Below are 12,875 nucleotides of genomic sequence, written 5' to 3'. Positions count from 1 at the left end.
GGCTCTGCAGCTCACGCATCAACTCTGTGTGAGGCCCCACTCACTGTGTAATTAAAATGATTGCCACTGTGATTGTGTTGTGTTCTTTGGAGGATCAGGAAGAGTTGATCGTCTGTGTTATTGGGTAGCTAAGAGCTCTGGAATTGTACCACATCAGCCCCAAGACAAGGTCAATTATTTTAAGAGCTGTGGCTTGTTTTTTTGAACCTAAAATAGGGCACGTGTAATCAGTGCATGAACTAAAGAAAATATGAAACGTTAGGGTCACCTCTTCCTGGCCTGGCTAACCAACTTCTTCCAGTTAACTCTGATAGTATTACAGGCTCCTGAGATATTATCTCTCTTGGGGTATTTTATCTGTAGGGAATCTCTCTATATACTGTTCTTAACAGATCCAAAAGAACTCAGAGCTTCAGATTTACACAACCTGGAAACTCATTTGTTGGCACAAAAAAGACATACCACGCTCCTACAGATGCTAAAAAGTCTGTTTATCCGGGCTTCTTGAGGGTAGACAGCCACTGAATATACAGTTTTCCAGGATTTGATTATTAAAATTTCCTAGGATATATTGGCTTCTGCTTTTAATTTTGTTGTTATCAAATTTGACTGTAAACTCTGTGATCAGAGCAAAGAATCTCCTTGCTACAAATTAATGTGAAATACGGGGGGCAGCTTTTCTCCATTTTACAACAGCAATGAGTCTCTCTCTGTCTCTCTCATTTTATTTTACTTTTGCAGAAAGGTTTAAATTAGAAAAAAAAAAAACAAAACCAAAACTCTAAACTAACAAAGCAAAATTCATCTGATTAAGGAGTGCATCAAAGAAGTGAGCTTCTGAAGGCAGAGGCTTCCAGCCAGATAATGTTTCTATAACTATCCAAATTCCACTTCCTAGAAAATCTCGACAGTATGGGGATGCAATAGGGATGTCAGCTCTTTAGATTTCCTGGTAAGGACAGAAAATAAAAGCAATTTCTAAATGTGAAAGTTCTTACAGAGGCTCTCCTCTCAATCTGTGCTAATACCTGGGGCTACAGTGGGTCTGTCCCTTTTCTCATCAAGGTGTGTCTGTGGATCAATAGCAACCAGCTCTCAAATAGATATAAAGCCATAATTATGGTAAATATAATAAATTATATAAGGGTAAGCACAAACAGTTTAACTCGGCCAATTTTAAACAGCCTGCGACGGGAAGGGAGGGGCCTGCGCATGATCAGCAGTTTTGAACGTTTCTAATGTGTCAGACATGCTCGAAGCAGGTCCTCCTGCCATCTCTAGCTTGAGGTGTGGAAACTGAGGCACGACTACCAAACTGACCTACATTTCATAGCTTGCAAGTGAAGTAACTGTGGGCTTGAATTCAGCCAGTCGGGTTGTAGGATGCAGGTTCTTAGCTACTGAATGGAACTCGGTTTTCATAAACTCCATTTTATTACGGTCTTATTCCATCGCACCTCTTTACCTCTTCCTGCGGCAGACTTTGTAGTTTGGGAACCGGTGGAAACATAATTTGAGAAACCTAGGAAAGCCGTTCCTTGAAAGCGACTTTTCCGATGATGGCACATGAAGAAAGAGGTGTAATTTAAGTTCCCGAGAGAATATAGGAAGGTAGAGAACAATGAACCTTCTTGTAGCTTTAGATGCACTCAAAGTTTTATTATTATTATTACATGTGAGAGGGAGATAGAGATGGAGAAGGAGGGAGGGAGGGAGACAGAGAAGGAAGGAGGAAGACAGAGAAAGAAGGAGGGATAGAGGAAGAGGGGATATGAATGAATGTGTGTGTGTGTGTGTGTGTGTGTGTGTGTGTGTGTGTGTGTTTACCATGGCCTGTGTGTGTAGACCAGAGGGCAGCTTAGTGGAGTGGGTTCTTTCTACCCACTTTACCATGACTTCAGAGACACAACTCGGGTCTTCATGCTTCTGTGGCTAGGACTTTCCCTTACTCAGCCGTCTTGATGGACCCTTTTAAATGCATTTGAATCACCATTTCTTAGAACCTTAATCTAGCTCTTTAAGGTAAATGTGAATTTTTTTCACATTTAATTTGTTATTAATAACACAAGTAAATGCCCTCAAGAATAGATAATGTGGTGAGGCACATAGTGGATTCCTGGGCATATCTATTCCAAAGGCAATTTGTCTAAGAGAGCCATTATTTGTTTGCTTGGTTAAAATGCAGGTAAATATACATTATAAATGCTCCATAACCTTGTAGGCTTTACTCACTTTGGAAATAGTACCAAAGATTAGGGGATACTAGAAACACAAAAAACACACAACAGTTTCCAAAAAGAATTTAATTTGACTCTAATGGGGATTATTGATACGAAGGAAATGGAAATGGATTAGCAAATTCCCCAGTATGATGGACACTCCTGGAGAAAGGCAATCATTTCTACAGATCCGGAATGAAAACAGTCTTTTATAATAAGCCCTCCTTTAGTAGCCTTCAATTTTTCAGACCCTTTCCAGGGCCCAGCTTACTTGTCAACTCCAGGAAGTAAGACAGTAATGTTTTATAAAAGCAACAGGGATGTCTCACCACAGTGGGAAACCACTTTTAAGCGGACATCAACAAGCCTTGTTTGTGGGAGACCTTACAGAAATGACTGCTTTTCCTACAAGAGATGGGCTGCCTACTGTGGCATCAGGGTCAAGGGTGTGGATCAGGGACTTGAGGTCAGGCCTTGGGGGAATAGCTACAGAGTGTGTTCTTTTTGCTTTTTCCCTGTGCAGAGAACAAAGTGAACTCATTAAGCAAAACCCTGGAAGGTGGGGTGTAGATCAGATGTATCAGGTCGTTATAGCTCTTATCTGTAATTTATTTGTTAAGGACTATAAACCATGATGATGCAATGAAGGACACTAGTGAGGAATTCCAGTTGTCTGCTCAGTGCTGTTGCAGGGAGGGGCAAGTCTAACTACTATGGACTGATATGTCCTAATGGTTTCAGTGTGCCTCTCCATCCCTGGGAAGCTGAGGGAGACAAACAAGTGGGCACCTATCATAAATCCAGATATACATACAAGCAAGAAGCAGCTTTTAAGTAAGTGCAGAACCTTAGGCCAGTACAAAGGTAGGTCTTATTATTTGGTGGTAATATTAATTAAGTAGTAAAAGTTGTTAAAATTATTTTTGTAAAAAAAATTGAAGGTGATCAAATACCTTCTTTTGTGCTTATTTAGATCTGCATGAATATAAAATGCCATTGGTTATTCATCTTTAATACCTAGGGGATTTATAAGCATATTGCTTTAATAAAATTTGGTTCATCTGTATAGTACTCGGCTCAGATATGCATATTTAATTACTCTGAAAGTAATTTACTTGTACAGATGGTGGTATTAGAGGGTCTTACTTCGATTTAAATTACTTTCACTGGAAAAAAAAAGTCCTCCTTGGCTATGATTGCTAAGTAAAAATTTAACTTTTATAATATGTGGAATACAGCTACTTGTAGCCATCACACTCAATAATGCCGCATATTCAAAATAAACATTATTGTAAGATTCTGAAGCTATTCACAGAGAGTAGAATTGTAACAAGATAATTCATGATTCTCTCATGCAAACTTTAGGGTGTTTAAAGCTCAGCCTACAGACAGAGGACAAAATTGAGCCTAGCAAAAGCATGGGGATCTCCTTTGGATTTAAAGGCAATGATCAGCACCTCGCAGACCATCAGGGCTTAGCTTACAGATATTCAGTCACCTTATCAAGAACATATTTCCCAACCTGGAAGGTTTCGGAAAGAAATGCGATTTCTGAGCCATCTACCCAGGCAGACCTCAGAGAACCCCTGGTCGGCGGGTTCCCTACCCACAGGCTTCAGTTATGTCGTCCTTCCCGGTCCAGAGAAGGGCAAAGCTGTCCCTTCCCCCCACTGAAGTTTGGTAGCGTCTAAAATGCAGCATTCATCCTGTGGAAAACAAGCCCCCAAATAAACATCATCCTTTTCAAAGGCAAGCCAGTCACACAGGGAGACAAATAGCTCATAGCATTGTGTATTGATCATCAGAGGGTAGCTGGGTATTAAAAATGGGGGAAATATAAATGCTTTTGAAAAAGATATTGTTTTCTATTATGAGATTGCAAGAAAGTGCCTGTGTCTTTGCTCATTCTTCACTGTGAGTATTTCTTTATTAAAGCACTGTATCTCAGGCAGCACGTGTGTGTTCTCCACTCTGGTTGCTATGGTAAGTAGTCATGTTTTATTGAAAAGTAAACGGTCGCCACCCACATGAATGGCTCCCAAATGGTCCTTAGCACAAACTCCCTCCCTCTGCCCCTCACTTTTTATGACTAACCGAATTTTTAAAATAAACATGAATTTTAGTCTTCGATTAAGGTGAAAATCTGCCTTCTCTCAAATCTGTCTTTGGAAATGGCTAGGCTCATTGGACTCTTGAACAGGGAGCGCAACTTGATGACAGAGATTAAAGGAAATAAAACACAGAAATGCGTGTCTCCTGGGAACGTTTATAATGTCTTGTAAAGACCGTCCATTGTATATTTTAGTTTAATATTTAATCCCAGAGACTGATTTGATACAATCGCCTTTACTTTATCAAGTCCCATGACCTCTTAATCTTTGTGATCATACATCTATATGTATATATAAAATAAACATACATAGTAATATTGCAGGGGGCACCGCATTGCAGGATTCATTTTAAATAATGGAATCTGGAGTCTGAATAGAAGGTATTTTAGTGGTGTATGCATATTTAAGAGTTTCTCATAAGTAACCTTTACCATATGAAGCCATACTCCTGAAGCAATATTTTAAGCCCGCTGCACTGTGCATGTATGCATGTGTATAGGTATGCATGTATGCATCCATCTATCTACCTACCTTTCATATGTTTTTATATCTATCTAGTCTATCATCTCCCTGTTTTCTATCCATATATCCCCAGCCATTTACCTATGCAGTGTAGAACTTGTCATATGGCATTGGTGACTTAAAGGGAAGTGAGTTAGCAAGACATCATTTTTCATTTTGAGTCGTCTCTAGTGTGTGTGTTTTCCTTTAAAATACTTTACAGAAGCCTGGTATATGAAGACCAAACAACAGCAATAATGTTGGACCAGAAATCCTCCAGCTGGTCAACAGCATCTAGTCTATCTGTCAGACTAAGAAATTTCTGACCCATGTCTTCTTTCTACTCTTTGCCGTCTTCAAATTTGTCTTGAAAATTACTAGGCTCGGTTGTTCACTTGGCCACGTACCCGTGACTCGGGGCACCGGGTTTCCTATCATTTGGTGTTAGCTGAATTGTTATTTTCTCACCGAGACTGAAAACGACTACCATTTCATGGAGGAGAAAAACACAGGGCTGACTGATAAGAAAAGATAATGGAGGGCATGAGAAGAGCGGAGGCTTTCTTAATTATGCCATTCACAGACACGCTCCAGTGGATTCTTCTCTTGTCCCACACTGTGAAACCTTCCTGTCACATGGTGGCCACTACAGATGCAGCGGCAGGCGATGCACAGGTGAGATGTACCTTGGACACACACAAGAGGCCACTATTTTTCATTTTTAAGAAGAAAGGTAAAATAAAGTGTTTGACCAAATGTGACAGAAGTTTTTTTCTTCATTTCACCCTTATTCTTGTCCATTACACAATATTCTGTTGTAAGGCAACTCCCCTTCCTCCATAATTCATTTTATTGATTTTTATATTAAAGCGATTGAAAGCGATGTGATATTATTTTCAGGCATAACAGAGCCATAGAAGCATGACAGCCAACACCTCACATGGGGAAATAACATGATAACATGTAAACACTCTACAAATTAGCCTCTTCTAATGCAGTTAATAAACTAAAATAAACACTTGCAGATGGGATAGAATTAAACAATACATTAAATCTCAGAGCATGAGTTTGCTGTGGCCTTTTCTTTTTATTATAAATGACCATCACTAACATGATTCTAAGTACTCCATTAAGGAAAACTTAGTTGCTAATAGGTGGGGACTAATGAGGCAGTGCAAAGTACAGCTGAAGAGCTTGCTACCTCAACCACAGAAAATTATACTCTATGCACAACTAAGTACTAGGGTCTGAAAAAAAATAGTTAACCCTTAAACATGAATAAAGCATATGCTTTTGGGGAAAGTGTAGCAGTGATCAACAGAGTTACAAGACCGTGGGGAATAAAGGTCCCCTATCTTCTGGAGTAGGGGGCTTTAAGACCAACAAAGAAAAGAGATACCCTAGACTTTTTATGGAAAGTTCTAGAGTTATGAAATGGCTCAATGGAAAAAGTGCTGGCTGCATAAGTGTGAGAACCCGAGTTTGGATCTTCAGCACCCTAATAAAAACAGGCATAATAGTGCTTGTACACCTGTGCGTGCCACACACACACACACACACACACACACACACACACGAGAAGGGTATTTAAGATGATTGAAAGTACATCTTTGAAAATAAGTCTGAGCAGAACAAGGGAACATTGCCATCACTTCCACGTCTGCCTCTTTATTAGCTGCCTCCAACTGCAGGCTTCTCTTTCCCCACGGACTTTGATTCTCACACATGCCCTATATGGATTTAATGTTTCTTGTTCCATTAGCCACATCTTTAACCCCCACTTCCACGAAAGACACATGGATGCAGTTTTGAATTTTGATAATAAAACTCTCCAGTATCCAATTCCTGACCCTCTGCTGATTTTCAGCTTCATTACCCTCACATTTGCTGACAGGTGGTAGTGGTTTGCCCTGAAATGCCATCAAGGCGAAATAAATGAAAACAAATGCAATTCAAGACACAACGTGATACATGCCATTAGAGCTATACAAACAGGATGCTATGGGGTCTCCAGCTGTAAAATGCTTCTCTCAGAGACACCGTGCAAGACTGGATCCAACAGACATAATATCAGAACTTTAGGAAACCCAAACAGTGTTAATAAGAAGCTGCCTCTGGATATTTAACAGAGAAGCCTACACAAACCTAATGGAATGATCTGACTCAGAAATCTTTGACTGCTTGAGAATTACACATGTTTGTGTGTGTGTGTGTGTGTGTGTGTGTGTGTGTGTGCGCGCGTGCGCGCTATAAGACTATACTGAGAAACATATCCGGAAGCTTAATATGTTTTGTTTGGAAGAATTCATGAAAGTGGAGACAGGTTTTATGCAGAAGCAAGTCAATTATTTTGCTTTGCCTGCTTCCTTACTTGCATGTTAAAATACCTAATCAGATTGAAATTAACTACTTCAAGATCTGTGAGGTTTGGGAACATTTTTCCTTTTTCTATCTACATTTATCAGGAAAAGAAACAGTTTAAATGAAGAAGACACAGCAGCCCATTCTTCTGGACTTCTGGACTTATGCACAGTCCTCAGGTTTTCCAGTCATATGCTGGAATTGAGTATCTTCATTTTTTTTTGATTTTCATAGAAGATTCAAATTGAGAAATGATCTTCAGTGCCTCTCTTTCTCTGAGTCAGAGATGAGACTGGTAGGGTACAGGGTGTGGATGAGAGGGCCGCTCAGACTTGCTTGATTTGGGTTAATATGAAGAAGAAATGCTCTACTAATAGGAGGAAATATATACCGGGAATAAAACAGAATGGTCTCACGGTTCAAAGAAGTGAATGGCTGTACAACAAGGGGCATGAGGTACGTAGGTAATGGACAACAAAAGTGGTGGAAAGTGAGAGCAGGCTGGGTTGGTGCTGATTGGGTAAAGGTGGGGAGCAGCTGAGGTAAAGCTGGTCCTTATATAACAGCCCCCTCCCTGTCTAAGATAGCCAAGGGCAGACCAGAACTAGGACTGGGGAGTCTAAGTTACTCCAACGGGTATGTGAGTAGGAATGGTGATGCTGGATTCCTTTTGTAACATTTGATTAGTTTATCACAGACCTAAATCACCTATGGCAGTGATTGAAACTGAATAAACCAAGTGATATTTTACTCCAGCAACATCTGATTGGATGACTGATGGTTGCCGTTAGTTGCCACACACTGATCCAGTGTGCTCCCTTCATGTTGTGGGCATCCTGCTGGACTGTTGAGACAAAGAAAGGGAGAGATTTTCTATGACCACATTTTTGGCTGAAGTCTACCTTGTCCTAAATTGTTATTGAGTATAAAACCTGACTGGGTGTAATAAGATGCTCCATTGTAGACTCACATTATTTTTTTATAATGATTTTATTCATACCAAAAATTTTGAATCTTTTGACAGAGACCCAGACAAAGATACATTTGACTCACATTATCTTGCCCAAGTATTGTTAAACTACCAGTGAGTACTATAATTCACCATTAGTTACAGAATGGTTCAATCATCAATTAAATTGGAAGAAGTAGGTACCATAGGTTATTAGTAACAATAGATATTCCTCAAATTGCTCTTTTTCTTATCTCTCCAATTGAATTTCTAAAACTGAATAAAAAATAACAATGTGGCATTGAAGAATTTTATTCTATACCATTCCCAAAAAATAACAAATAAAAAAGTGTGATATGAAAAAATTCCAAATTAATGCTGTCCTTGTGAGATTTTTTTGTCAATTTGACACAAGCCAGGGTCATCTGAGAAGAGGGAACTTCAGTTGAGAAAATGCCTCTATTAGATTGGTTCATTGGCAAGTCTGTAGCAGGAAGGTAGCTTCTTGATCAATGATCGCTGTGAGAGAACTAAGTTCATTGTGGGTTGTGCCACCCCAAGGGAGGTGATCCTTGATTATATAAGAAAACAAAAAGGCTGAGCAAGCTGTGAGGAGCAAGCAGTATTCCTCCATGGCCTCTGTTTCACTTCCTGCTTACAGGCTCCTGCCTTGAGTTCCTGCCCTGACTTCCGTTGATGGTGTGCTGTTGTAGGAGTGTCGCTTGTTCATCTTGGCTTCACAGAACTGAAATAATCACACAGAAACTATATTAATTAAATCACTGCTTGGCTCATTAGTTCTAGCTTCTTATTGGCTAACTCTTACATCTTAATTTAACCCATTTCTATTAATCTATGTATCGCCACACAACTGTGGCTTTCCAGCAAGGTAATTTAACCCATTTCTATTAATACCTAAGTTCTGCCCTTAGGTATTAAGGCCAAGATTTTTGACGTTACTTTGTGAGCCCTCTCTTTTTTGCTAACACCACTGTCTGGGTCAGCCATGCCAGTTGCTTATTGACTTAAGTGCTCACTGAAATTTCAGGAGATAACTCCCTTGTATAGGGGAAGGAGTCATGATGTTGGAGTCCGCTCTGTGTGCTGTGATAACCAGTAATGAATAAAGAAACTACTTTGGCCTGTTGATAAGGCATTCTGCGTTAGGTAGGCAGTGAAAACTGAACTGAATGCTGGGAGGGAGAAGGCAGAGTCAGAGAGACATCATGGAACCACTAGAGTCAAACATGCTGAATATTTGCCGGTAAGCCACTGCCATGTGGCAATATATAGATTAATAGAAATGGGTTAAATTAATATATGAGCTAGCCAATAAGAAGCTAGAGTTAATGGTCCAAACAGTGTTTTAATTAATATAGTTTCTGTGTGGTTATTTTGGTTCTGGGCGGCCAGGACGGATAAGCATCCTCCATGCAACAGAGTCAGGTAGCTTTGATTTGCAGAGTAACTGATATCAGTTCTTCGAGATTATAACAGGATATCTGTCATTCATTCAGTTCTTTAACTAGGGCCTTAAAAATCAAGTCTTTGGGGTAACAAATAGAAGATGAAGTTCAAACAGAAGCTGTCACCAACTAAGGAAAAAGTACATAGCTTCAAAAGCAACTTCAAGAATGAAAGAGAGTGTGTGTATGCGAGATTCTTTTCTCTTATTTTGTTCCTGGATACTCTGGGTATTCAGCTCTCTAAATATTCCACAGTTTGAACAGTTCAGTCTAAGCGGTGTCAGAGGATGACTCCGGAAGACCAGCACAGCCTGCATCCAAGCTGGGCTTAGTTTCTGGTCAATGGGATAGTGTCCTTAGCAAATGGAACTGACAAGAGGAAATCCTGAACACATGCTAGGGATCTTCCGGAGGATTCCAGAAAATTTTGAGTTGTACTGTAAACAATGGTCATGATATGTGAAGGTTTTGAAATAACAAGTCAAAAGCATATCAAATAAACCAAATATATTGTTCATATTAAAAATAACTCATTTCCTGGGCAGTGGTGACACACACCTTTAATCCCAGCACTTGGAAGGCAGAGGCAGACAGATATCTGTGAGTTCAAGGCCAGTCTACAAGAGCTAGTTCCAGGATAGTCCTCAAAGCGAAAGAGAAACCCTGTCTTGAAAAACAAAAACAACAAAAACAAAATCAGAGTCAGCCCAATGGCTGTCTAGCAAGACTGACAGAGAAAGAGACATCACTGTACCACTGCATCTTCAGTGTATTTTGTCAACCACTAAATAAGTGAGACGTGTATTTTATGGCTTTGTTAAAGGGGTGGAGAAATTATGTATAGATGTCATATAACCCTCAAAAGACACCAGCAAAAGCCTATCACTAATAAGTGCTTTAGTGTTGGGCACACCTACTGCATTCGGTTACTACAAAGACAAAGATGTATCCAGAACTCTTGAAGTGATGATTTTACAATGATCATTGCCCAAAGAAGCACGTGGTTCAAAAAGGCAAATATAAACCTAAGTCTAGAGAGGTTTCAACGCCGAGGAATTTTGTAAGGAACTAATAAAATAAAAAAAAAATATTCTTGGTCAGGGAGCAGAAGTTAAAAAAAAATCAAAGGTTTGAGGTTTGGGCTTTTAATGTGACGTTTGGTAATATTTCACCAAGATGTGGCATTTCTTTTATATATTGACACAACTCTGTTCTAATTTCTTCTCTTTTGTGTCATTTTTCCTTTACCCCTTTTCCTGATTTTATCTTCCCATCCTCTTCCTCCTTATCCTCCCCTTTCCTCCCTCCCGTCCTCCTTTCTCCTTTCCCCCCTTTCTCTCTCCTGTCTTCCTTCTTCCTTTCTTCTGATCGTCTTGCATTTTTGTTTTCTGATTTTTTTCCTGATCATCTTGCATTTTTGTTTTCTGATTTTTTTCATGAGTGCCCTATCTACACTTGGATCAGATTTCTCAAGAAATCCCAATTTTATTAAATGATATCTTAAGTATTAATTTCTTCATGAACTTCACAGTGTCTCTACATATATACTGTGTATGCCCCACTATTTACAAGAGAGATTCTGGATATAAACAACAAGGCACGTTTCCTGCGAATTTCTTCCTAGTGTGTATATCTGGCCTCTGGACCCTGGCTTCTAGTCACTTCCCTTGTGGTATGGCCCCTGAAACAGCAATCTGCACTCCTGCCTCAGTCCAAGAAACCCAAATTGACTGCTGCCTGAAACTGGAGGACAAGTCGGCCTCTTTCAGTCAGCAGAAGGGAGAAAAAGACAGCAAGAAGCTATTGGACACTTTGACGATGTACAAAATGAAACAGAGACTTAATGAACAAGTTAGTGAGGAAAATTTGAAAGTAGAACAAAAATATAACAAACTCTGCCAACCATTTTTTTTTTCAGAAGAAGTCAGAATTGGTGGCCAAAATCCCAAATTTTGGGACAATAACATGTGTCAGCCACCCACAAGTTATCTGTGCTGCTCCAGGAGAAAGACAGAGAGGCTCTGTGTTTCTTGACCAGAGTAGAAGTGACAGAATTTGAAGATGTTAAATCAGGTTACAGAATAGATTTTTATTGTGATGAAAGTCCTTACTTTGAAAATAAAGTCCTCTCCAAAGAATTTCATCTGAACAAGAGTGGTGACCCCTCTTCAAAGTTCACTGAGACCAAATGGAAATCTGGAAAAGATCTAACAAAATGCTGGAGTCAAATGCAGAACAAGGCCGGCAGGGAAGAGCCAGAGAGCTGCTTTACCTGGGATCCTGATCGTTCTGATGCAGGTGCAGATGCGTTAGGAGAGGTCATCACAGACAATACTTGGCCAAACTTACTGCAGTACGATATGGTTCCTGATGGGAATGATGAAGACGGGGAGGCAGAAGATGATGACAATGATGATGGTGAAGAGGAAGGAATTGATGAAGGTTTGGAAGATATTGAAGAAGAAGGTGAAGAAGATGGAGATGATGATGAAGAGGATGAAGGAGAGGATGATGAAGGTGAGAAGACTATCACAGAAGACTGATGAATTCCAACCTCTTTTTTTTCTTTTTTAATTTTCTCCAGTCCTTGGGAGCAAGATGCAGTCATTTCCATCCTCCCTCCAATCCCCCTTTTGCTCAGTTTTTGAAGTCTCTCTTCTCAGCACCATGTCTCTTAGCTTATTTGTGGAGAAATACCTTAAGCAAAATACAACGGGAAAAGAATCCCCACTATTCTGTTATAAATTAGTTTATATCCATTCTTGTCTCAAACTGTGATTTTATCACCATCACCACTGTAGTCTGTGGGAAAAATGGAAACTTTCCACCTCTCTTGGTTTTGCAGGAGGCTAGGAGGTGCCAGGCCCCTGTGTAGTAGTGCATAGAATTCTAGCTTTTTTCCTTTCTCTGTATATTGAGCTCAGATTACACTGTGTCTCTACGTGAATACAGACAGTTAGCATTTACCGACATATATCTCTTTACTCTCTCCTGTTTAATAAAAAGAAAAAGGGTGGGGAATATAGAATGTCAGCAAGGATGGGTTTGAGGTGTTTAGGAGGGTAAGTGGGCATTGTAACAACATGGCTTCTTCTTTGGCATGTGCAATTGTGATGTTTAACATACATCCTTGCAGTTTAAAATGACACTTTTAAAATAAAATTCTCTCCTAATGATGACTTGAGCCCTGCCAGTCTATGGGAGAATCAGCAGAACCCGTAGGGTTTATTTGGAGTTCACATTCTCTGTTGTAACTTTCTTTTTAATT

At 39.7% G+C, this 12,875-nt stretch overlaps 1 pseudogene; it reads left to right on the top strand.

Annotated features, from left to right (window-relative positions):
- The first annotated feature begins 5,365 nt into the window (after positions 1 to 5,365).
- On the top strand, positions 5,366 to 12,150 carry LOC125414590 (protein SET-like; annotated as a pseudogene).
- Positions 12,151 to 12,875: the final 725 nt, after the last annotated feature.

The sequence above is a fragment of the Myodes glareolus genome, chromosome 17 (assembly GCF_982192425.1).
Source record: "Myodes glareolus chromosome 17, mMyoGla1.1, whole genome shotgun sequence".
Lineage (NCBI taxonomy): Eukaryota > Metazoa > Chordata > Mammalia > Rodentia > Cricetidae > Myodes > Myodes glareolus.
This window is presented reverse-complemented; position numbering and strand designations above follow the sequence as displayed.